This window comes from Acinonyx jubatus, chromosome B2 (genome assembly GCF_027475565.1).
Source record: "Acinonyx jubatus isolate Ajub_Pintada_27869175 chromosome B2, VMU_Ajub_asm_v1.0, whole genome shotgun sequence".
In the NCBI taxonomy this organism is placed as follows: Eukaryota; Metazoa; Chordata; class Mammalia; order Carnivora; family Felidae; genus Acinonyx; species Acinonyx jubatus.
Genome location: NC_069385.1, coordinates 125,962,029 through 125,988,805, shown reverse-complemented (window position 1 = coordinate 125,988,805; position 26,777 = coordinate 125,962,029). Strand labels below are relative to the sequence as shown.

The window sequence follows — 26,777 nt, the reverse complement described above, 5'->3', positions numbered from 1 at the left end:
GGTGAGCATGGTTAGATGCTGGTTCTCATTCTTCAAAACTCTGTTGACCATTTCTCCTCTACTTGTACACAGAAAGTTCTCACTGAACTGTAAATTTGGGGAAAAATATCATACGGTCTCTCTTTATCTCTTTTGTTGCTTTCTCTTTGCTTTCTCCGCTCTCGTCACTTTCTTCTGTCTCTCTGTGGTAAGAAACTACGACTGCAGTCACCTTTCCACAGTCATTCCATAGAGCAGAGACCAAGGCTGTCACAGCTTCAGAGCAGGTGTGGAGAGAATGGAGTCTAGAGAAACACCCAAGTCCGACTGACAAGTCAGACACAGCCAGCCCCAGGCTGGGCATGGTTGGAAGTCAGGGCATAAAGATGGTCGGGACTAGAGGTTGGCTGCAAGTCCAGGATGGCTGCTGAGGTGGCCATCAGTGGGAACAGGGCAGAGAAATGCCCAGCCCCAGCATGGATGTGCCTCTGGCATTCCTGCCTCTGGGCACAGACACCTGAGAACAGAGGGCGCAGGTGGGAACTGGTGACCGGGCCAGTTTGGGAGGAGTTTAGGGCAAAAGCCAAGGCAGTCTGGCACCTGTTTGGCTTTAGTCCGAGACACTTTGTTGCTGTTGATTTCTTGAAGTGCGGTCCAGAGTCCTATTAACTTCTGCGGGAGTTCAGTTTTGGAGAGCATTCAGAATGTCAAGAGAAAACATCTTCTTGGGCCCCTGGGTTGTGGACTGGCTTCCGTCTCAATTTTCTTCAGCTGATTTCCTTCCATGTTTTTTTTTTTAAAAAAAGGAGACGCTGTTTGTTCTGTCACATGGAACTGTGATTACTCATCCGCGGGAGGCTCCCCCCCCATCCCCCACCCCCCCACCCCCCCACCCCCCCGCCAGGACTCTGGCAAGAGCAGGGGAAATTCCTTTCCCCACCAGCCCTGAGGAATCCTCATGATGCTGGTTTCCATTTTGGTCAAAACTGAGATGAAAGAGCTCGATCTCAGCATTGAGGAGAACTATAATTTTGATCCTGAAGGAGGCAGGGCTAGATGAAAAACTAGGTTACCCTTTTATCTGTCCTGTGAATGAAGAGGCGTATCCTGTTACAAATTGAACAACTCTGTGCCTTGAACTTCTGGGACAGGTCCCATCTCTAAATCAAAGCCTCTGTAGGTGAGGAGAAGCCACAGTGGAAAGGGGCTGGAGTGTTTTCCCACCAAAGTGTTGTTAGATGTCATTGTAGGTCAGCCGTCTTAGTCCGTTTGGGCTGCTGTAACAAAATACCACAGGCCGGGTGGCTTAGAGGCAACAGACATTTCCTTCTCACAGTTCTGGAGGCTGGAAGTCTGGGATCAAGGTGCCAACCATGGTCAGGTGAGGGTCCTCTCCTGGCTCACTCTTATTGCTGTGTTCCCCTGTGGCAGAAGGGGTAAGGCAGTTCTGTGGGGGTCTCTTTCAGGAGAGCACTAACTTGGGACCTAACCACCTTCCCCAGACTCTACGTTTAACACCAGCACCTTTGAAGGTTAGGATTTCAATATGAATTTGGGGGGAAAACGAACACTCAGATCACAGCATCTGCCTTCTTTTTGGCTTTGCGTTTTTGCAACGACTTTATAAATAAATTCAATTAGGAATGGCAGGATTCCTAGGGAAAATGTCCAACTGGTAAAAATGGGACCACTTATTTTAGATGATCATGGACCTTTCTATTTGAAGGATTCTGTTTTTAACCTCCTTACTTCCAGCCCCTCTGATATATGTAACTCTGTGGACATTACTACTTACTTCTAGATTTGGCATTCTTCAAAAAACTTTTTATTTAAATTTTCATTATGGAAAATGTACATAACATGAATTATCATACTAACCATTTCTCAGTGTACAGTTCAGTCATGTTAACTGAATGCACATTGTTGAGCAACCAATTTCCAGAGCTCTTTCTACACGTAAAACAGAAACTCCCCACTTCTCCCCTACTTCCAGCCCTTGGCAATCACCATTCTACTTTTTGTCTCCATGAATTTGACAACCCTGGGCACTTCATACAGGTGGAATCACACTGTAGTTGATTTTTATGACTGGATTATTTCATTTATCATAGTGTCTTCACTATTTGGTATTCTTTTATTTCATCTTTAAAATAATATTTCCTCTTGGGGTGCCTGGGTGGCTCAGTCAGTTAAGCATCTGACTCTTGGTGTCAGCTTAGGTCATGATCTCATGGTTCCTGAGTTCCAACCCTGCATCGGGCTTGGCACTGACAGTGCAGAGCCTGCTTGGGATTCTCTCTCTGCCTCTCTCTCTACCTCTCTCTCTCTCTGCCTCTCTCTCTCAAAGTAAAAAAACTTAAAACAATAACATTTTCTTTTAACAACTGAGGGCTGACCCATTGAAATGTCTGAAATGTCATCAATAGAATTTAAATAATAGTCTTTAAGCCTGGCAATTTTTTTATATGTTTATTTATTTATTTTGAAAGAGAGAAAGAGAGAGAAAGTGAGTAGAGGAAGGACAGAGAGAGAATCCCAAGCAGCCTCTGCACTGTCGGTGCAGAGCCTGATGTGGGGCTCAAACTCGTGAACCGTGTGATCATTACCTGAGCCTATATCAAGAGTCGGACACTTAACCGACTAAACCACCCAGGCGCCCCTAAGCCCAGAAATTTTAAAGACCAGAATGTATCCAGGAAACAACATATTGCTCATAGCAGAGTGGGACATCTCAGAGGTGAAAAATCAAACGGACCGATGCCTCCCTAGTGAAGGGAGAGGGCCGTGTTAAGTGGTGCCAGCTGGGAACCTCCTGTTCAGCAGGAGAGCTGAGCCTGCAGGCCCAGAGCCAGGGCAGGGGACGCTCTGCAGATGTGACACACTCACGGGTGGGTGCCCGTGGTCACTTTGTTCTCCCAGGGCTGCTGTGACAGCTGCCATGGAGAGGCGTTGGCAGTGCCTCCATGGGGAGACATCTGCCCAGGCTGTCGCTGAAGCAGAAGAATAGGAGGCAGCTGCATAGAAGCAAAGACAAGGACAGAGGAGGAGGATGCCGAAGGCTCCCCCCCTCCCTCCAACACTTTTGCGTTCCCACCCCTAGAGCACGGTGCCCCCAGGTGGGTTGGGGCATACCAAGTAAGCTATTTTAGGCTATTCTTGGACACAGAGGCTCATGCCTAAGCAGATGCCCAGGCACGTCACCCGAATGCTAGAGCAAGGGAGGCACGGGTAGGGGACACCAGGCCATTAATCTCACAGATGTGGCCTTTAAAAGCTTCTTGGGGTTTTCTTCTGTCTCAGCAGCATGCAAATAATCTCTAAGAACCGTGACACCCTCTTTTTCACAGAAGTGTAATTTGCTACTGTCAATAACACGGATTTCCCACCCTGAAGAGAATGTGTTTTCTTGCTATTTATCAAATCTTTTACACTCTGATGACTAATGGAAAATACAATGGCAATTTGTTACTGTTTTGGCATTGTTTGCTATCAGAAAGGACACTGGAACAAAAGGGTAATCAGTTACCATTGCATTCAAAATTTATTCTCTCCTGAGGGGAGTACACACACATATCAATAGGGGCTGCTAACCACACTGTGTGTAGCCTTTATAAATTATCTATGTAGGAATTTTCACTTTAAAAAGCTGTGATCCTATATATCAGCTCATTTTGGCATCACAGGAATGTTTATGATATTGCTTTAGTTGAAAAGAGAGAGGCTTAAAGGAGAAATGGCTTGTCTAAGGCCACAGAGGAAGTCAATTGGGGCTAAAATATAGGTCTCGCGAGTCCTAAACCCAAGCTCTTTTTGCTAAACTGTGCTTGAGAAGAACGTGTTTGAATCACAGCGTGAGACAGAAGAAATTATCTATTTCATCCTCCCACTGACTGGCAGTACTTTGCCCCACACTCAGCCCAAGCAATCCTGAGATGTTATATCAGTCATTACTTAAAAATCAAGGAGACATAACTATTAGGTTGAACTACATAAAACTACCATTTTTTTTTGAAGATGACAATAGTCCAACATCAACAATTTCATGTTTCAAACTAGTCCATCTCCCCAAATTTATAGAGGTTACATTTCCCATGCAGCATCAAATTGGTCTTTTTGTTGGTTAATTTGGCTGGTTGCTTTCCTTTCAATTTTGCTGCCCCTTGATCTGAATGGGCCAGTGGCCTCAGATCATTAATTTAGTGGCCTCCATAACCAAATCGAGCCAATTGTAGAGGCAGGAAGCCAAACTGTGCAATTAACTCAAACCAGGCAATTCAGGGTCATGTAAATATGACTCACAAATGGCCAGCCTGCAAGAATTTGCAACAGGTCTAACCGGCTCCTTGTTAACTGCGCATTTTGCCTGAAAAAGGAATTCAATCAGTATTCTTTTCCATTCATCTGGCATAAATTCATGTGTGCTGGTGAGTGGAAGACAGCTGATTTCCAAGGCTGTTACAGGGGGATGATTAGAAAATCAGGAGGGTACCTTGGCCGAATGTCAAAAATGAAGGAAGGGGCAGAGAGTCAAGTGGCTAAGGAGGCACACATTAGAGCCATTCATTCTTACCGTGGCGGAAGCTGGAAACTCATGCCACTGGCCAGGCTTCCCACCATCTGGAGCGAAATCAGGATACTCCCACCAGGCTGGCAGAAGGGCTGTGGCCACGCTGCAGGAGAACAGAGCCTCCTGCTTCCCGCAGACAGTGGAGACATGAAGATGGTGCTTTCTGCACTTTCTTTTCTGGTTTTAAGGTGCTTTTGTGAACCACCCGATACCAGGCACAACATGCTGAAGCTGAAAACCTCTGGTACTGCCGCTTTGGAGGGAGTGTGTTTGTCAGGCACCCGGAGTTTCTCAGGGTCCCTGTTGCTGGCAATGAGAGTGCTTCGTTTTCCCTTCACACTTCATGAGGAAAGGGCTCACAGAAGGCCTATGTCAGGCAGAAGGCCCCTGATTCCCACAGCAGGATTACAGACCCGACAAGCTGAGGTTAGAAAGACAGATGGGACGGTGGCCCACAGTGTCAGCATGAATGTTGCAGAGCGTGTTGGAGGGCAGCAAAGACTTCTATCAAGTCGGTGGACAGCGGTGTACTGGGAAGCCAGTTCTCTGGAAAAAATACAAAACAATCCTGATTTGCAAAAGGCTGCCGATTCCCATGGTGTAAAGATACTCCTACCATGACCAATTTAAAACCGCCAATAGTTGAACAACCAGCTCCAAAAACTTCTGGGTGTTTGACAATCTCTCCTGAGCATGTATGGACTGGCTCAAATGTGGCACGGTTTGGTGGCTTAAAAACTGGAATAGGGAGGCATCTGGGTGGCTCAGTCGGTTAAGCATCAGACTTGATTTCAGCTCAGGTCATGCTCTCCTGGTTTGTGAGAACAAGCCCCGTGTTGTTCTCCCTGCTGAGAGCATGGAGCCTATTTGGGATTCTCTCTGTCCCTATCTCTCTGCCCCTCCCCTGCTCTGTCTCTCTCTCTCTCTCTCTCAAAATAAATAGACTAAAAAAAATTGGAATTGGGGAAATGTGTGAACAAAGGTTAAATTGTAAGAATCCTGTGGAAGAAGTGAACGTCTCAGGGCAGACCCATTTCTTCCCTATCCTGCCAGCCTCCCTTCCTCCTAAGTTCTCCTATGTATGTTCCCTGGATAAATCTTGCTCAGGACGAGCATCCCAATTCCAGGCAACCAGACCTGAAACACTGTGTCCACTCAGTCACCCTCCTGAAGCACCCAGGCCCCGAGGTCTTCTTAGAGATGCCCTCACACACTTGCTGCACCATCAACCACGCTCGATGCTCAGGCAGGTGAAGGGGCAGAGGCGGCAGGCAGAGTGGCAGCAGAAGCTGCTGCTGGTCTCCTGGAGGGAGGCTGTTGAGGGGCTGATGGTTGCTGTAGCACAGATAGGTCTTAGATACCTTCCCCAGTGTGCCCCATGCAAAATTTAAAATATAGTAAAACCTTGGATGGTGAGTAACTTGTTCTGCGAGTATTCTGCAAGATAAGCAAACATTTCCAATACATTTTAACTCCATAAATGAGCGATGTCTTGCGATACGAGTAGTACATAGTGCCGAATGTCACATGATCATGACGGAGGTGATGGTTCTCAAAATTCACTTTGATATACGAGTGCTTTGGATTGCAGGCATGTTTTCAGAAAGAATTATGCCGGCAAACCAAGGTTTTGCTGTACCTGTCTCCATGAGTAGCAATGCAGCTAAAGTTTTAGGAAGGTAGGACCAGCTTTTAGGCGGGATGGATTATATGAGAATGATAAAATGGGTTTGTTCAAAAGGAAATTCCTATGACCCCAAATGGAAGAATTTAGTGTCTAATGATAAATTTGTCTTCCAATTATGCAAACACTAAGGCTGTGTCATCTGCATTTTGGCAAACACACTTTTTTTAGTTAAGCCTCAGGTTTCTCATGTGCAAGAATGAGTGGCAGAAATGAACTGATCTTTAAGGCATCTGTCTGTTCTATCCTTCTATGCCTCTGGGATTTTACTGGCCGCCAGTGCATGATTTCCTCACACTTTTCTACATGGCTTTCAGTGTCTTTGTAAATTAGACTGTTGTGTGTTTTTTTTTTTTTTTGTCCTCCTAGGACATCTAGTATTTCACTAAATGTCATTATTTAGCTGTGCCACAAAAGTTTTTTTGATAAATATACTTTGGGGGGGGGTCACCCTATGTTGACTGCGCATCCTCTCCAGAATCTTTGATATTCTAGAGTGTGTTTTCTGTCTCCAGAAGGGAAACTTAATGCTAATGGATTTCCAAACTTATTACCTCAAATTATTATTTTTTTAAGAATAGCATATGAGTTTCCTAAGGCTGCCATGACAAAGTGCACCAATTGGGTGGTCAAAACAACAGAAATTTAGTTTTTCATGGTTTTAGAGGCTGGAAGTTAAAAAATCAAGGTGCTGGCAGGGCTGCGTGCTTTCTGGATGTTTTAGGGGGAGAGTCTGTTCCATGTCTTTTCCTTCAGCTTGTAGTGTGGCCAACGGTCCTTGGTGTTGGATGCTTGTAGATGCATGTCATGCTAGTATCTGGCTCTAACAGACACCACCTGAACTCTCTCCCTGTGTGTCCCTGTATCTCTTCTGTCTTCTGACAGCTGCACAGACACCAGCCATACTGGGATGAGGACCATCTTAATTGAACACAGCCTCTTCTTAACTTGATTACATCTGCAAAGACCCTATTTCCAAATAAGGTCATCTTCATAGGTAACAGGGATAAAGGCTCCAATGTATCTTTTTTTGGGACTCAATTCAACCCACAATGTATACTTATGAATACTCTCTAAAACCAGAACTCTAGTGAACTCATTTTAGAAAATGCTGTCCCAGGAACTTGAACTGTAATTAGGATTCACTAACCAGCTACATGGTAAAACCCTTAAGTCAGGAGTTCTTAATGTGATATCAAGGGGTTTGTGCCCTTGGACAAGAAAAAAAAAATTCTACCTTTGTACTAAATTTCTCATTTCCTTTATTTATGAGTGTAGGCAACCAACCACAGCACTGTCAGTCATCCTTGGTCAGTAGAAGTCAGATATTTTCATCTCACACTACAGTTACTGCAGATGTCTTGGGATATTATTTATACTCAACACCACATCAGAATCACTGTTCTTATTAGACCTGATGATAGGTATTGTTATTTAATGTGTTAATAAGGAAACATATAGTACCATAAAACAAATTTTTATATTTGTTTTATATCTGTTTTAATATTTTGAGAACTGTATTTATTTATTTATGTATTTATTTGATTTGAGAGGTGGGGGGAGAAGGACAGAGAGAGAGAGAAGGAGAATCTTAAGCACGTTTCATGCTCAACACGGAGCCTGATGTGGGGCTGGATCCCATGAGCCTGGGATCATGACCTGAGCCAAAATCAAGAGCTGGATGGTCAACTGACTGAGCCACCCAGGAGCCTCTTGATAACTGTATTTAAACATCATTGGTTTCCTTTGTAACACTTTATGTTTTCATTTGCACATTTAAAAACACTACTCTGAGAAAGAGACTGTGGGCTTCACCAGACAGTCAAAGAGTTAGGAACCTCTGTTCTCTGTCATGGGTCCCATGACCTGAACAACCCAGCATCCATAGAAAGGTTTAGCTGACAGATGAACACTAGCAGAATCTTTACATTTGTACAAATAAAGAATTAATAAGCCAAACACAAATATTGGAAAACATTTTATTTGTAAGTGGAATACCTAATTAGGGCAAAATGTAAAAATGAAAATATACACAGGTACAATAAGGTATCTTATACACTACTCTTCAATGATTATCACCTTGTACTGATTATTAATAGGTCACATTACCAAGGAAAGGTTTGTCTGGATATCAGGGTGTATTTTGGAAACTATATATGCATAAGAGTGTCTGAATAATTTCTAGGAAACACACATTTCTTTTTATGTGTGTTCAAATGTATCAAATAGTTGAATATATTCAACTATACTCCCTGAGAAAACTGGAAAGTCCCAGACAAACCAGGATAAAGCTCTGAGCTGCCTGAATGAGCATGGTCACGTTGCTGCCCACTGTCCTGACAGACATCACTGTGCCTGAAGGTTTCCTCAGGACGTGTTACCCCAGGAGCACTTTGGCCTCATGAAAGCACAAGAGTGTCAAAGGCCAAATTCCAGCCTGGCCCTGCCTCTGAATCATCCTAGAACTAAGCATGTTGTCTAATCTTCTCAGCCTCTGTTTCTTCATCTGTGATAAATGGAGACATTGGTGTGTGTCCTGCCTCTCTCTCAGGGATCCTGGGAGATTCAACTGAGATAATTGACGTAAAAGCACTTTGTAAACTGTAAAAGTGCTGTGTGGATATAAAGCATAGAACGGCTCTTTAATTTTGCATGGCAACATAAAAATGGGTATCAATTGATAGACTTCTCTTGTATTATAAGAAGAATATTAGCCTGCTTCTTTTGGCCTTCCCCTCATGGCTTCTGTAGCCAGGGAAGACAGATGGGGCTTGGTGGGGAGTCAGCCAGCTGTGCAGGAGGTGGTCCCTATTATAGGGAGAGGGGAATTTGATATACATGAGGGAATTTGGGTTCTAGAATAGCAGAGCCTGTGGTAAGGCTCTGGCTTCCTGAGTCTTAAGCAGCTGCCATCATGGTGGGGCTTCAAAGCCCATATAAAAGGACCTTCGATTGGGTCCCACAGGGCTTCACAAGTCCCTGATGTTCCCAGCTTAAAAGGTACTCCTTTGTCAAGCCATTACACCTCCAAGAACCCTGTTTTGAAATGTTTATTAATTAACCTTATTGCAACCTTATACAAACCTTACGAGAATATCCATTTAATTTCATCTGACATCACCCACTGTAGAGCTCCATAATAAAGCATGAAAGTACTCTGAGGTCTGGACTCTTAGTTGTGTGCTCTTAGGCAAATCACTTATCTTCTTGAGGATCACTGCTCTCATCAATGAAATGAAGATTTTTGTCTTTTCCTCACATACTTCCTACAGGACTGTGGTTGGGATTATTGGAGGTAATGAAGGATAAATTGATTTTTGTACAGCAAAGCCCATTTGACAATGTGGAAGATAGCTTCATTACTGTTGTTGAAATAAACAAATGCATGGGTCTGCTTTTCAGTATGGCAGCTCACTGACAGTGAGGGAGACAGGTAGCAAAAAAGGTGCTTTCCACAGAGGTCCCATTGAGGTCAGGTGCTACAGTGAGAAACACTTGATATCCTGGGTATGGCCTTGGACTCTAAGGAATCTGGAGAGAGCATAAGTAGGGAAGAGAGAAAGTTAAATGGAAAATTCAAGACAACTTCATTTACTTTACATTTTGTTAGGTGCCAGTTTAGCCCACCACTGAGGCAGGTGATGAAGAAACAGAAACCTTCTCTAAGCTCCTATGCTCATGTTTCATACTCAGTAGGAAAATGGGCTACTGACAAAGGATAATAACAGAAAAACAGGTGGGGCAGGAGACACCCTTAAAAAACAAGGAAATAAGCTATGCACTGGGGCTGGCATTTTGGAGTGTACTGGCTGACTGGCAGCAGACAACCTAGGGTGGCCCCTAGGTGTGGTAGCTGATGGGACCAGTGGAACATCTGCCAGATCCAGCACTCAGGCCTTGGGAAAACTGACTTGTGCAATGGGACAAGACTTGAACCTTGCAACCAGGCTAGGTGAGGGCAAGCTTGATCCAAAGCACTTCCTTCTTTGGTTGCCATGTGCCCCCTCGTGATTAGAAGGATTTGGGAAACTGCTTCCTCACGTATACTTTCTGTGATCCAGCGGGCACAGTAAAGACTGTGGCCCAAGCTCTGCCTAATTCTCTTCCCAGCAGACTGGGTGGCTGTAAGCAAGTTGCATCACCTCTCTGGGCTGCCTGTTCATTTTTATAAGCTGAGAAGATTGGCATAGATGAATTCTAGGACCCCTTCTATCTTGACATCAGTTTGTTCTATGATCCAAGACTGGTTTCTAAGGAACTCGAGAAAAAGTATGGCATATATGACTGGAGCCAGGGGGGTGGGGGTTTAAAAATTGTCTGAAATTACAGAATCTTCGCATTAAAAGCAAATACTGGTTAGTATGGCATGCCTCAAAAAATTAAACATAGAATTACCATAGGATCCAGAAATTCCACTTCTGGGTATTTACCCTAAATAACTGAAAGCAGAGACAGACAATTACATTCCAACGTGCATAGCAGTGTTATTCACAACAGCCAAAAGGTGGAAACAACCCAAGTGTCCATTGAAGGATGAATGGAAACAAAATGTGATATATACATACAATGGGGATATTATTCAGCCTGAAAAAGGAAGGAAATTCTGACATATTCTACAACCTTGAGAACATTATACTCAGTGAAATAAGCCAGACACAAAAGGACAAATACTGTATGATTATACTTACATGAGGTACTTAGAATAGGCAAATTCATAGAGACAGACAGTAGAAGGGTGGTTACCAGAAGCTGAGAGAGAAGGAAATGGGCATTTATTGTTTAATGAGTACAGAATTTCAATTTAGGATTATTAAAAATTTCTGGAGATGGATGATTGTGATGGTTGCACAACAATGTGAATATACTTAAGGCCACTGAACTGTACATTTAAACATAATTAATTTTATGTTATGTATATTTTATTATAATAAAAAACCATAAAATGGGAGAAGATATGTGTGACACATAAGCTGACGAAGGACTAGCATGTCAAATATAAAAAGAACTAAACCAAGTCAATAAGAAAAAGAAATAACCCAATGGTAAAATGGGCTTAACTACTGGACAAGCAGAAAACCAAAGAAGAAATCCAAATGGACGATAAACATGAAGAGGCCCAATTTCATTAGTAATCAGGGAAATGCAAACTAAAACCATAATGAGATATTATATATGAGATAGGCAAAACCCCAAAATTCTGAAAATATTGACTGCCAACAAAAAATCTGGAGCAGCAGGAATGCTAGCGAAAGTTGCATACTGCTAATACCTCTTGGGAAAGCAGCTTGCATTATCTAGTGAGATGGAAATGGTCCAGCAATTCTCCTCTTAGGTACCCAGAGAAATTTAGGCGACTGTGCAGCAGGGTATAATAGACAAGGCTGCTCATGGCAGCATTGTTCACCTCAGCTGCATTAGGAAAAAATGCAAATACTCACCCCCTGTAGAATAGATGCAAAAATTTGAATATGGTCAAATAGTGGAATCCTATATAAAAAGTAAAATGGGCAAATGTATAGACACAAAACAAGAGGAATGAATTTTCAGAACATAATATTGAGCAACAGAAGCAAGACAAAGCATACATTATGATCATTTTTTTTTCAGGTTGAAAAGCAGGTAAAATGGAACTCTGTATATCATTTGGGAATGTATACATAGGCGGCTACCTCGGGGGGTGTTTTGGGTTGAATGTTTGTATCCCCCTCCCCCCTAAAATTCATGTTGAAGCTCTAACTTCCAGTATTATGGTATTAGGTGGTAGGGCCTTTGGGAGGTAATTAGATTTCGGTGAGGTTGTGGGGGCAGAGCCCTCATGATGAGTTTGTAAGAAGAGACACCAGAGAGTTTGCTTCCTCTTCTCATCTATGCTGTATGAGGACACACAGTAAGAAGATGGCCATCTGCAAGCCAGGAAAGGAGTTCTCACCAGAATCCAACTGTGCCAGTGCCTTAATCTCAGACTTTCAGCTTCCAGAGCTATGAGAAATAAATATCTGTTGTTTAAGCCACTCAGTGTACAGTGTTTTTGTTATAGCAGCCAAGACATACTAATATGTTGGTTGGGTGAGGGTTGGGTGTGTATGCATTTGGGAGAGGCCCAACGGGGGCTTCTGGGTACTGGCAATGAGCCCTCAAGGAGGGTTACACAGGAGTTTACTTTCTTATTATTCATTAAGCTTTATGTGTATGTTTTATTCATATAAATGTATATAAATTTCAATCCAATAATTCACACTGAAAATAAAAAAAGAAGAAGTATATGGGGGTGTACCAGTGAGTAGCTTCCTCGTCGCCCAGTTTTGTGGGCATTGTGGCATGTCTTATGAGGAAACAGAGAACAGTAGTTAATTTGGCAACACAGTCAGGTAAAGCTGGGGTGGAGGAGAAGAGAGGAGCATCTGAGAAAAGACAATAAAAATGAAACACTGATATTTTCAGGTTGAGAACAGAGGTTTTGAGGAGTTGTAATAGCATTTTGTTATTCATTTTACATTGCTTATTACCTAAACCACAACATGACAAATCTAATGCATTTTCCTTCTATGGTGACAGTCCCATTGAGTTCCTTCTCTAGCCCAGTCTTTGTATTTGGGAGGAAATGAGCATTTTTCTGGGTATTTGTAGGTATAATTTGAATGAAGGGAGAGAAAGGAATTGCATTTAAAAATAATCTTATCACAATATATAAAGCATAATAAAGGGAGGCATCTCTCAAAATCTTACAAAATATCAAGAAGACAAAAATATCTAAAACCTACTTCTACTTCCAAAACAATCCATAGGACCTGGAAAGCTCCCACAGAAACCTAGGCTTCATGCAATGGTGTTTGGAAACCCTGTTATAAAATGCACTGGGAGTGTGGGGGAGAAAGGGATGCTGAGTAATTCCTTACTCTAATAACACATTCTTCACAACTCTATAATAGCTTTGTTATATCTTGGAGCTGTTGACTCATAGGTCTGATGACTGAGATACTGAGAGAAGAGGAACAGTTCTTTTATCCAATCCCTTCCCCCAGCCCCCAAGGACAATTCTCTTTCATTTCATTTGTGTTAAATATGTGTTTGTTGAATTAAATTCTTAAAAGCATCTAAAGGAGGTCAAAGAGCTCTGAGAATTCAGAAAAATGAGACTTTCTAAGGGATTATTTCTGACTGGGAGGTGGGAGAAGACTTTGTGAAAGGGAAAGAAGCTGAGCTAGACCTTGAAGAATAAATAAGGGTTGGGGATGCAGTTGGATTCAAGAGACAAAGTTGTAAAGGCACAAGGCAACAAGGACAAACATGTTTGGAGATTGAAGAGATGTTTGTTTGGCTGAGTCTGTGGAAAATTAGAGGGAGAGAGTTAAGAAAAGGAATTGAGGAGGCTCATGGTAGAACCAGAGACAGTGCACTTTGTTTTCTTCATAGGCAATGAGGAAGATGAATGATTTGATACAGAACTGTGCCTGGGTCAAAGGTATACAGCCTGGTGGCAGTATATAAGCTGGGTTGGACAAATGATTGGCTGCAGGCCAGGGAATGAGTTAAGGGGCTGGTACAGGAGGTCTAAGCTGGAGGTGAGAAGGGCCAGACAGACAGGGCTGGTAGAACATGGAAAGCAAGGGGCAAATGATATTCAAAGAAAAAAAAATAGGTATTTGCTACAGAATGGACTGATGGGTATAGTGGATACAGCGATGGCTGAGGTTTTTAAAACCCAGTGACAAAGAATATGAGAGTGTCACAAATGGAAAAAGAAGCTGGTGTGCATGGGCAGATAATGAGTTGTTTTCTACTTGTCAGGTCTGAGGTGCTGCTGGTGGGACATTGAAGTGGAAGCATCCCACAGCTGGAAATTTGGAACTGGAGGTCTGGAAAGAGGTGGGGGCTGAAGCAACAGTTTCAGAAAACAAAGACCTGGAAGTAAGCCCTGTATGTAGATTGCTCCAGAGGGAAGAGTGTGGAGCAAGAGTAGACAAAGTTTGGCAGAGGTGCATGTTTAGGAAGAAGGAAAAAGAAGACATCATGAGCCAAAATCAAAGGATATATACATTTTTGTCATTCCATAGATGAAGAAATTATTTGGCTTTTAGCTGTATTCACTTAGCCCTGAGATTCCCACAGCCAGAGCTATTTATGCTCCAAATCAGGTTTGGGCCAATCCTGGGTTCTGTGAAGAAACCCATCATTTCTAGTTTTAAGTTGTTCCAAGAAGTTAACTTACTTGCTGAATAGGCTTCTGTTACACTATTTGTCTTTGTTGCAGGTTATAGCTAAAACCTATAACAGATGGGTGGTGGGGAGGAGGGGTGGATAAGCATTGTGAACAATAAATGCCTATAAGTGCATGAAAAAGAACAATAAATAACCAATTAAAAGCTCTTAGTATGTGTCAGTCACTCTGCTAAGCATTTTGCAAGCATTATCCTACTTAATTTTTAATCCACCTGAGCAGATATCTTCCCATCTAAGAAGTAAGCTCACAAATCTAGTTAGCAGGTGTTGGAGTCCAAGCAAGTCAATCCCAAAGCACTAGGTTTTAACTGCTACATTATCCTGAGAGAAAAAGAAAAGCAGGAACAAGAGTATGAACTCAAGAAAGATGAGAGTGAGGAAGCTTTCAAGAAACATTTGAAAATGTTCATTATCAAATCTACCTTGAACTGACAGGAAGAGAGGTCACCAAATCTATAAAATTAGTAGAAGTCTTTTACATCCTAAAAAGTAAAGGAGAGCTTAGGGTCCCCTAGAATTAATGACATTTTGATCCCATCTCCCCTAAAGATATGCAGAAGGCATCTCTGGGAAGAAGAGGTATTTGAGAATCATGAAATCTAAAATAAATCCTGAGAAGAGTGATGTCAGCAAGATGGCAGAATGGGAATTTCTTACTGTCATCCCTCCACAGGACATTGGTTTGACAGTCACTCATGGATGAAAGTACTTTTGTGGGAGTCCAGAAGTCCAGTGAGGAAGTTCCAGCATTCTTTTGGATCAAAAAAAAAAATCAGAGATTGGGTGCATTGAAGAGGGTAAGATAAACATTTTCACTTTCCTGCATTACCCCTCTCCCAAGCTGGCATTGCTTAGTGCCAAGAGAGACTCCTTTGGCTTACATTTCTCTCATGGGGAAGGACAACAGTGTATGAATGGGCACCAACTTCCCCAGCTGTGCAGGATGCTTCTGAGGGTTTGGGAGAGGTGGAGGTACAGCAACTGGGGATCAGAACTAATTAAGAGGATGCTATTAACTTCTTGCCATTCAGTCTAATAAATGCTTCACAGATTGCATCAGGAAGCCCACCCTCAAGACACTGAGGATGCCTCACCTGTGGTTCACCTAACCGGCTCATGTGCACTTCATGACGAAGTGTGAAGTGTGTTCAAGAAAGGAAAAGTTCTGAGAAAGCCTCAAAATCTTTAACTGGACAGACTGGTGAAGGTATTTCTTTCCCAAGACAGTTAGTAAAGACTGGAGGAGGTGACAGCTTCTTCAATGCAAAGACAACAGTGCAAGACTTCAAGGAACACACACACACACACACACACACACACAAGATAAAATAAAATGTGTTCCAGCAAAGGAACACAATAATTTTCCAGTAACCCACCCCAAAGAAATGGAGAATTGTCTGACAAAGAATTCATAATAATTGTTTAAGGAAGCTCAATGAACTACAAGAGAATACAGATAGAAAACTTAATGCAATCAGGAAAACAATACATGAACAAAATGAGAGGTTCAAAAAGAGATGGAAATCATTAAAAAAACCCCAAAATTTGTAACTTAAGAATTCAATGTATGAAATTTAAAAAATGCAATAGAGAGCATCAATATCAGACTTGATCAAGCAAGGGAAAGAATCTGTGAACTCAAAGACAGATCTTTTGAAATTATTCAGTCAGAAAACAAAAGAAAAAGAGAATGGAAAAGTGAAGAATGCCTATGTGAATTAGAGGACACCAAGAGGTGAAACAATATATGTATTATGAACAGCTCAGAAGAAGGATGGGGAGAAAGGGAGGGGAGACAGAGAGAGAGAGAGAGACTGAGACAGAGAGAGACAGAGACAGAGACACAGAGACACAGAGAAGGGGAAAGACAGCTTATTTAAAGGAATAATGGCTGAAAACTTTCCAAACCTGGGTAGAGAGATGGACATTCAGGTACATGAAGTACATAGGTCCTCAAAGAGATTCAACCCAAAGAGGATTTCACTGAGACACATGGTAATAAAACTCAAAAATCTAAGACAAGAAACCTTTGAAAACAATAAGAGTAAAAGAAACTCATTGTATACAAAAGCGCCCCCCATACACAAGATATCAGTGGATTTCTCAGATGAAACTTTATAGGTCAGAAGTGAGGGAGGTGATATATTCAAAGTGCTGAAGGAAAAAGAACCTTGCCAACCAAGAATACTTGAACTGGCAAAGCTGTCTTTCAGAAATGAGAAAGAGACAAAGATTCTTAAACACAACAAAAGCTAAGAGAGTTCATCACCTCTAGATCTGCCTTGCAAAAAATGCTAATGGAAGTTCTTCAAGCAGAAATAAAAGGACACTAAATTGTAACATGAAAACATATATATAAAACTCACTGGTAAAAATAAGTAGTTGAATTCAGAATATTCTAATAATGTAGTAGTGGTATATAAATCACTTAACTCTAGTATAAAAGTTAAAACATAAAAGAATGAAAAAGCTATAGGTATAATAATTTGCTAATGTACATACAATATAAAGAGAAATAAACTGGGACATCAAAAATATAGTGTGGAAGGGCAAGTAAAAGGTAGATTTTTTGTATTTATGGAAATTAAATATCAGCTTAATATAGGCTGTTAAAACTATTAGATGTTTAATGTAAGTATTGTGGTAATGACAAAGTAGGAACCTATAGTAGATGCACAAAAGATAAAAAGAAAGCAATCTGAGCATACCACTATGGAAAATTACCAAATCACAAAGTTAGACAGTAAGAGGAGAAAAAAGAAACAAAGCAACTACAAAACAGCCAAAAAAAAAAAATTAACAAAATGGCAAAAGTCCTTAATTATCAATAATTAGCATAAATGTAAATAGGTTAAATTCTCCAATCAGTTGGCAGAGTGGGAGAATGGATGAAAAACAAGACTCAACTGTATGCTGTCTGTAACAGACTCACTTCGGCTTTAAGGACACACATAGGCTGAAGGTGAGGGGATGCAAAAAGATATTTCATGCAAATGGAAACCAAAAGAGAGCAGGAGTAGCTATACTTATATCAGGTAAAACAGACTTTAAGTTAAAAAACTGTAACAAGAGACAAAGAAGGTCATTATATAATGATAAAGGGGTCAATTACTTAAGAGGATACAATAACAGAAAATGCATATGAACTTAAGGTTGAAGCACCTAAATATATTAAGCAAATATTAACAAATCTAAAGACAGAAATAGACAGTAATAAAATAACAGCAGGGAACTTCAAAATCCCACTTGCAACAATGGATAGATCATCCAGACAGAAAATCAATGAGATAACATTGGACTTCAGCTATACTTTAGACCAAATGGATCCAACAGAACATTCAGTCCAACAGGAGCATGATACACATTCTTCTCAAGTGCACACAAAACACTCTCCAGGATAGGTCATATGTTAGATCACAAAACAGGTCTTAACAAGTTTAAGAAGATTGAAATTATATACAGTATCTTTTTTGGACCACAATGGTATGAGACAAAAAAATAAATAGAAAAAAAAGCTGGGAAATTCACAAATATGGGGAATTAAACAATATAATCCTGAACAACCAATGGATCAAAGATGAAATCAAAAGGGGAATTAAAAAAATATATATTGAGTGGTGCTTAGGTGGCTCAGTTGGTTAAGCATCCAACTTCGGTCAGGTCATGATCTCATGTTTTGTGGGTTCAAGCCCCACATCGAGCTGTGCTGACAACACAGAGCCTGGATCCTACTTCAGATTCTGTGTCTCCTTCTCTCTCTACCTGCCCCCCCGCCACCCCTGCTCATGCTTTGTCTCTCTGTTTTTCTCAAAAGATAAAATAAAATAAAATAAATAAAATAAAATAAAATAAAATATTTAAAAATAATAAAATATATATTGAGACAAACATGGAAAAACAGCATACCAAAACTTAAGGGGTGGGCACCTGGGTGACTCCGTCTGGTAAGTGTCCGACTTCAGCTCAGGTCATGATCTCGTGGTTTGTGAGTTTGAGCCCTGAATTGGACTCTGTGCGACAGCTCAGAGCCTGAAACCTGCTTTCGATTCTGTGTCTCCCTCTCTCTCTGCCCCTCTTCCATTCACCCTCTGTGTGTGTCTCTCTCTCAAAAATAAACATTAAAAAAATTTTAAAAAAACTTAAGGGAAGAAGCAAAAGCAGTTTATAAGAGAGTTTATAAAGATAAATGCCTATGTTAGAAAAAAACCAGTATCTCCAACCACCTAACTTTATAGTTTAACTAAATAAAGAAGAAAAAACTAAGCCCAGGGTTGGTAGAAGTAAGGAAATAACAGAGATGACAGCAGAAATAAATAAAATAGACACTAAAAAATAGATAAGATCAATGAAACTAAAAGCTGCTTTTTTGGAAAAGATAAACAAAATGGACAAACCTTTAGCTAGGCTAAATAAGAAAAAAAAGAAGACTTGAATAAAATCAGAAATATTACAATTGATATCACAGGACAATAAGACACTACTATGAATTATTATATGCCAACTAATTGTATAACCTAGAAGGGTGGAAAAATTCCTAGAAACATACAAACTACCAAGATTGAATCAAAGCCAGAGAAGCACATTACTAGAAAAGAAAATTACAAGCTAATATGCATGATGCACATAGATGCAAAAGTCCGCAACAACAAATGAGCAAACTTAATTCAACAGCACATTAAGGGATCATATACCATAATCAAGTGGAATTTATTCCCAAGACACAAGGATGCTTTGATAATATGGAAATCAGTTTTAAATCACATTAATAGAATGAAAGATAAAAATCATATGATAATCTCAATAGATGCAGAAAAAAAACATGTGATGAAACAACATTCTTTATGGTAAAAACACTCAATAAATTAGCTGTAAAAGGAATGTACCTCAACATAGTAAAGATCACATATTAAAAACCCAGGTAACATCATACTCAGTTATGAAAAGGTGAAAGCCTTTTCTTCTAAGATCAGGAACAAGACAAAGATGTGTACCTTTGCCACCTTTATTCAAGATAGTACTGGAAGTCCTAGCCAGAGCAAGAAAAAGATAAAAGGCATCCACATCAGGAAGGAAGAAGTAAAACTCTCTCTGTTTGCAAATGATATAATCTAATATATATAGAAAACCCTGAAGACTCCACCAAAAAAAAAAAAAAACAACAACAAACTGTTAGAACTAATCAATGAATTTAGTGTAGTTTCAATATATAAAATCAACATACAAATATCAGTTGCATTTGTATATACCATAACAAAATATCTGAAAAAGAAACAGAAAACAACTCCATTTACAATACTTAGGAATCCATTTAACCAAGGAGATAAAAAGCCTGCACTGAAACTGTAAGACTTTGATAAAAGAAATTAGAGAAGATACAAATAAATGGAAAGATATTTGATATTCACAAATTGGGGAATTAATGTCAAAATGTACATACTACTCAAAGCAATCAACAGATTCAATTCAACTCCTATCAAAATTTCAGTGGTATCTTTTACAGAAATAGAAAAAGGAATCCTAACCTCTTAGGGACCTACAAAATACCTGAATGGCCAAAGCAGTGTTGAGAAAGAACAAAGTGGGAGATATTACACTTCTTGATTTCAACCATATTACAAAGCTATGGTAATCAAAACAGTATGGTAGGGGAAATGAAAATAGACACTTCAACCAATGGATCAGAATAGAGAGCACAGAAAAGGCCCATTACATATATTGTCAACAGATATTTGACAAGTGTGCCAAGAACACACAATGGGGAAAGGACAATCTCTTCAACAAGTGGTGTTAGGAAAACTAGATATCTTCATGTAGAAGAACAAAACTGGGCCCCCAATACCACTCACAAAAAATTGACTCAAAATGCAGTAAGGACTTAAATGTAAGGCCTGAAGCCATAAAACTCCTAGAGGAAAAGAGAGAAAAAGCTCCTTGGCATTGGTCTTGGCAGTGATTTTTTGGATATGACACCAAAACCCCAAGAAGGAAAAGCAAAAATAAAGAAGAGGGACTACATGAAACTAGCAACTTCTTCAGAGCAAAGAAAACAATCAACATAATGAAAAGACAACCTATGGAATGGGAGAAACCATTTGAACAACCTAGATCTGATATGTCTTGAAGCTATAATGTCTGTTGAGGTCCTTTGCCCAGTTTTTAATTGGTTCTCTGCTTTTTTTTTGCAAATGCAAATGCAAAAAAAGCAGAGAACCAATTAAAAACTGGGCAAAGGACCTCAACAGACATTTTCCCAAAGAGGACACACAAATAGGCAACAGGTGCATGAAAAAGTGTTCAACATCACTCATCCTGAGGGAAATGCAAATCAAAACCATAATGAGATATCACCTAAACCTGTTATTTCAAAAGACAAAAGATTTCAAAAAGACAAAAAACAACAAGTGTTGGTAAAGATGTGGAGAAAAAGGAACCTTGTGCACTGTTGGGGGAAATATAAATTAGTGCAGTCACTATGGGAAACAGAATGGAGATTTCTCAAGAAATTAAAAGTAGAACTACCATATAATTTGGAAAATCCACTTCTGAATACATACCTGAAGGAAATGAACTTAGTATCTCAAAAAGAGATATCTGCACTCTCAAGTTAATTACAGATTTATTCACAATAGCCAAGATATGGAAACCCAAGTGTCCATCAACAGATGAATGGGTATTGTTAAAATGTCCATACTACCCAAAGCAATCTACAGATTCAAGGTAATCCTTTATCAAAATTTCAATGGTATCATACATACATATACATATATGTATACACATGTACATATATACATGTGTACACATGTACATATGTATACATATATGTATGTCATACATATATGTGTGCATGTATATATAATGTATGATGCATACACATATGGAATATTATTCAGCCACAAAAAGGAAATCCTACTGTTCATGACAATACAGATGAATCTTGAGGGCATTGTGCTAAGTGAAATAAGCCAGACACAGACAAATACTGTATGATCTCACTTATAAGTTTAACCAAAAAAAATTAATTTGAACTCCTAGAAACAGAGAAGAATGGTGGCTGCCCAGGGCTGAGGGGTAAAATAGGGAGAGATTGGTCAAAGGCTACAAACTTTAGTTATAAGACAAATGAGTTCTGGAGATATAATGTACAGTATTGTGACTATAGTTAGCAACACTATTGTATACGTGAAAGTTGCTAAGAGACTAGATCTTAAGTGTTCTCACCACACACACACATACACACACCCACAGTCGTTACTATGTAAGATGATGGACATAAGTATTCATTAACTAAATTGTGGTCATCATTTCACACTATATACATATTTCTTAAAAAAATTTTTTTTAATGTTTTATTTATTTTTGAGAGAGAGAGTGTGAGTGGGGGAGGGCAGAGAGAGAGAGAGAGAGAGAGAGACAGGGAGATGCAGAATTTGAAGCAGGCTCCAGGCTCTGAGCTGTCAGCACAGAGCCCACTGCAGGGCTGGAACTCATGAACTGTGAGATCATTACCTGAGCTAAAGTCAGATGCTTAATGGACTGAGCCACTCAGGCACCCCACAATGTATACATATTTCAATCTTGACGTTGTACACTTTTAAAACATGCAATTTTATTTGTGAATACAGCTGGAGAAAAACCCTATCTTGAATCCAAAGGTAATGGGAGGCAGAGGAGGGTTGATGTGACCTCCTTCCACCCAACCTTCAACTTGTGAGTTGTTCTTCTGGGGTGGGCTAGTATTCTGTTAGACTGATAAATGTGAAAATAAATTGTGAAGCATTACTAATAAGGATAAACCATTGTCTTGCCTTCAGGGAATCTTGGGGAGACAGGGATCAGAAGGGAAATGAGAGACACGATCTTGGAAATGACAGGCCAGTTCAAACTCCTAGTTTAACTTTTTGAGTGGATTAATGTGGAGAAACACTTCTGATATAGAAGGATGTTTTTATTATTGCCCATTAGAGAATGTCTGGGTATCCCTCCAGAACTCCCATCCTTCAGTTCTATGAGTAAGAATGTGTGTGCATGCACGTGTGTGCATCTGTGTGTATGTGTAGATACAGGGTGAAATCAGCACATTCTCCACGGCCCAGTAGAATAATAGAGACATTGTGGGAATGGCTAAGAAGCTGTAAGAGCTGGTAGAGAATGAAGGAGTGGCTGGCTGAGGTGGCGGTACATGTGTGTATCTGCAGGAAGTGGAGAAAGAATTTCTTTGTCCTGGTTTGGAATTCCTCCTCATCTGGACATGTCTCCAACTTCAGTGACGTGTCCTTTTTTTGTGCTTTACTTGGGGCCCAGGGGAACCTGACAGCCTCAAACACACAGCCTGTCCCAAGGGCTCTGCAGAGAAGCTGAGAAGGCTTGTACATGGCACCCAGTGAAATAAGATGTCACTGGAAGAGCTAGCCTCTAGTGACTCATTTCATGCTAGCCTCTAGTGACTAGAGTATTAAATGAGACAGAACATGTGAAGAGTTTAGCTCAGTGGCCGACACATAAGCATACAGTAAATGACACCTTTTAATATTGCAGCAGAGACAGGGCTGGAATCTGAATCTCTGACTCTAGCATAGTGTCATAGTCTGCCTCCCCGACCCAGCACACGCTCATGGCTGCTACTTCTTTTCATCCTTCTCTGTTCCCTGTGAGCCACACTGTCATCATGCTATGCTGTCTGCCTCTGAATGAAGATGAGTAACAACACAGGTCAGATCACAGGCTTGTGAGGCAGGGCTGGGGGAGGCTGAGCAGGGGTCCTGAGGCTTCATGTGCTCAGGCATGGAAACTTTTCCTGTATTTTGCAATGCAGAAACTGGAGGGAATATTGTCCCTAATTAGAAAGTCAGCAAGTACAGGCTCTGGGATTCCCACCATGCTTCTCCCCCTTGAACAGGAAGCAGCTTCTGACCCTCAGCGGTGCTGACCAGGGAGGCAGTAGTGGCCGGAAAAGCAGGTGAGTGCTTCAGGAGACAGACCTGGGGGCATATCCTGCAGCCAATCAGACCACCTGGGTGAACTTTGGCAAGTTACTTTTACTTTTTGTAGCCTTAGTCTTTCCCCTGCTGCAAAGCAGATGTAATCAATATTTGCAGAGAGGCTATGCAGAAACAAGGTGGCATATGTGTAGTGCCTAGAGCATTGAGGGCTGGAGAAGGGGTGGATAGGGATATGTTTCTTGCTTCCCCCCCAACATGAGCTACCCTGGCTAAGAGGATTGGGGATGACTATTCCCTCATGATAGATTGGAATGCAGAATGCCGATTGCAGGGCATCAAATGCTGCTCAGAACCATGCTGTGGGCTCATTATGAGTGTTTGTGACTACACAGAAATGATGGTTCTGTGTGGGCTTCATGGTCAGAAAAAATGCAATGGAACAGGCTGGAAATGATGTGGGCCTTCAAGGACAGATAGGATTTGGGGTGGGAGGACAGGACAGAGAGGGGTGATCGTTGAGCAAATGTTCAGAGGAAGGAATGTGTTGCCTTTTCAGTGGTCAATGAGGAAACCAGCCAAGTGGGAACAGAGGTTTTGCTCACACAAATGTGGGAGAGGATCCTGGTGCCTTGTTTTGCCTCCTTAATTGAAATGACTTATTGGAGTCTCCATTTTCCGGACCAGGTTGTTAGCCCATGAGAACAGAGATTTGTATCACTAGGACCTGGCACATAGATAGAATAGATAGAATCTATTAGATAGAATAGATAAATCTATTAGATAAATCTAATAGAGAGAATAGATAAACCAATGAATCCATGAGAGAGTGTGTAGACATATTGGAAAAGGTGGGTCAGATTGTGGAAAGATTGTGGTCAGATTGTGGAAAATCTGGGGTAGGTACTGGGAGTCCACTGAAAGTTTTGTATGGGGGTACATCTCTCTGAAGAGGATGTTTTAGGAAATAATATCCTGAGAGCCATATGGAAGATGGGTTGAAGGGCAGAGGGTTTGTAGAGAGAGCAGTGAGACTGAGGTCAGTGAGAAGGTAGCTGGGGTCATGGAGGCATCAAATGGTGAGGTCATGGACTCATCTTTATCAGATGGAAAAGAAGGCACGAGAAAAAAAAATAAATGTAATAAGGGCTCCACACATATTTTAACACTGTGCCCTCTTCTGATGGTTTCTGCCATTCTTAAGATTTGGCCTATTTTTCCCTTCTCTTGAATAATGACAGTAAAATTCATACAAGAGTCCAAACAATTAAGAAGAGGAGAGAAAAAGCCAAAACTTCCCACTGTTTTGTCCATCTGACTTGGCTTTGGAAAGAGGAGGGGACAGGGATAAAAGGGGGGGCACTGGGAGCTGGGTCTGGGCTGATGACCAGGCTGAGCCAGAGGGTGGGGCTCAGGGCTTCAACACAGTTACAATAGCATTCTCTTCTTTGGAAAAGGTGGAAATTCCCGACTTTACTGGTATGCAGTGAGAAGCAGAAAAGAGAGGACGAATAGCTTATTTTCTGCCCAGTTAGAAATGGTTACACACAGTGTCTAAGGATTTTATAAATTCCTCTCTAGGGACAAGACTCCAGGGAGAATATAACCCAAGGGAATATTCTTGCTTGAAGAACAGGGCTTGAAGAGCAGGGAGTTGAAAATTTCATCATAAATGCAAGCAATCTTCCTCAGATCAAAGGCCCTTGCATTGGGGTATGTTTTACCTTGTTGGAACTTCAGGTGGTCAGAGACCAGTGGTTGGATAAGATCTACCTTCAAGGAGATACATAGACAACAGAAGCCAGACAGTTCCAGTTACTACCTCAGAAAGGGAATCAAGAACTGGGTTGAAGATGGGAAAAACCAAGCATGATTTTTTAAGCCTGGAATCTCCACATCTGTATTTTTTATTGTATCTTGTTTGTTCCTGGTCTTTATCAGTTGAAAAACCTCACAAACAAAATAGGCCTATATGCCTGTCTTCAGGATTGTTGGAAAGGATTTTCAGCCAGGCTTGGGAGCAGAAGAACCAGAGGCAACCATGAGGTGGGGACAGCCATTAAAGAAGAGAGGAAAACCAGTTGGTCCTGAGGCCTTTGTCAATAAAGGAAAAGGAGAACATATAATTAGAGGCTGTAATGGTAAATTTGATATATTAACTTGGCTAGGCCATGGTGCCCAAATATGTAGTCAAAGATTATTCTGGATGTGTTTGTGAGGGTATTTTTGGATAGGTTTTTGAATAGGTTTTAGGATTATAGGTTAATCCTATAAACTGATGGACTTTGAGTAAAGCAGATTTCCCTCCATAATATGAGTGGGCATCATTCAATCAGATGAAGGCCTGCATAGAACAAAAGACAGAGGGGCACCTGGGTGGTTCAGTGGGTTAAGCATCTGACTTCAGCTCAGGTCATGATCTTACGGTTCATGACTTTGAGCCATGCATCAGGCTCTGTGCTGACAGTTCAGAGCCTGGAGCCTGCTTCAGATTCTGTGTCTCCCTCTCTCTCTGCCCCTCCCCCAATCACACTCTGTCTCTTTCTCTCTCTCTCAAAAATAAACATTTAAAAAAATTTTAAAGAAAAGAACAAAAGACTGACCATCCTCAAGCAAGAGGGAATTCTGTCAACAGACGGCATTTGCAACATGGGTTCTTCCCTGGGTTTCCATACAGATGACCTTCAAACTGGAAATGCAACATGGGATTTTCTCTGGATCTCCAGACTGCCAGCTTATCCTGCAAATTTTGGATGTGGCAGTCTCCATGATCATGTAGCCAATTACTTAAAATAAATCTATACATAAATATGTGTCTGTTTATTTATTTTTACATTATACACATTTACATAAATACATGTATATAATAAATATATGTATAAATATATGTGTATATACACATCCAGTTGGTTGTGTTTCCCTGAAGAACCCTAAGTAGTACAGAACCTTAGTTATGGCAATTCTACAGATTTCTAGTCCTTCATTCCTATGATTGCACCCAGACCGGAGAAGAAACCAGCAGGAGTGGGCAGACTCCTCAGAGTCAGAGCCCCTAACTAACTTCATCATTCCTGCTTACTTTGGTCATCTGTGCTATCAGCAAAGTTTGGATGGTTCAAGACATAGACAATTCTAAGTACATAGAAACTTCAAAGAAGTATTTGCTATCTTTATTAGGGATGTTTGAATATTATTTAGATAAAGGAAAGAATGATGATTATTTGCCATATAGGATTCTCTTGACTCAGCATTAGAAAACACATAGGAAACAGAGGGTACAACATTAGAACAACATTTCTCTTTGATAATTAACTACTCTGAAGTAGGTGATTAAACCCCAAGTACTCTAGTTTATCTTAGTATTCTGGTTCAACAGAGTTTCAATTAGCAT

General features: G+C 40.8%; 1 long non-coding RNA gene across 2 annotated transcripts in view; it reads left to right on the top strand.

The window, feature by feature from the left end:
- Positions 1-26,178, top strand: part of LOC106984880 (uncharacterized) — a 113,039-nt gene extending 86,861 nt beyond the window's left edge. Inside the window, exons 2-5 of one of the 2 annotated variants that reach the window (XR_001431795.3) lie at positions 14,019-14,096; positions 15,124-15,247; positions 23,347-23,406; positions 25,971-26,178. This is a non-coding gene — a long non-coding RNA (uncharacterized LOC106984880). Of the gene's footprint in view, positions 1-14,018; positions 14,097-15,123; positions 15,248-23,346; positions 23,407-24,967; positions 25,926-25,970 lie in introns of those variants that run through there. The other variant, XR_008298702.1, reaches the window with a different exon arrangement.
- The last annotated feature ends 599 nt before the right edge of the window (positions 26,179-26,777 follow it).